This window comes from Halyomorpha halys, unplaced genomic scaffold (genome assembly GCF_000696795.3).
Source record: "Halyomorpha halys isolate HHAL.00 unplaced genomic scaffold, Hhal_1.1 Scaffold1016.1, whole genome shotgun sequence".
NCBI lineage: Eukaryota > Metazoa > Arthropoda > Insecta > Hemiptera > Pentatomidae > Halyomorpha > Halyomorpha halys.
In genome coordinates, this window is record NW_027116498.1 from 61,858 (window position 1) to 62,398 (window position 541).

Here is a 541-nt window from a genome sequence, read left to right on the forward strand (position 1 = left end):
CACGAATTACTTTTTCTTTCTACACAGTAATGCACTACTAACTCACATTTTATTTCTGTTTTAGAGGGTTCGAAAAAAAAAAAAAAAAAAAAAAACGTCCCCAGTTTAGAAGATATAATTTGTAATATAATTAGTGTATATATTCCTTAGATGTAAGTGTATATAATTGTAAATGTTTAAAATTAATAAAATTAGGAGGTAAGAAAAAAAAAAAAAAAATCGTCCCCAGTTTTTATGTATCAACGCGCACTTGGCGCCGACGACTCTGCACATACAGTGTACAAATTAACTAAACCTTAAAATACCTATGGTTAGAAAAAGGATACAAACTTGTACTTACATATTTCATGTACCCTAAGTTCTTTTCCTAATTAATGGAGGGTACGAAAAAAAAAAAACGTCCCCAGTTTCAACCAGCCAGAATGGCCCCTCCCCATTTCTTGTTAGCTCCTGGCAGTACAGCCACTCATGTAAAACCGCCTTCAGCGGACCAAGCCTGATACATCTTATAATGCCGTAAGGCAAACAAAGATATATTGTA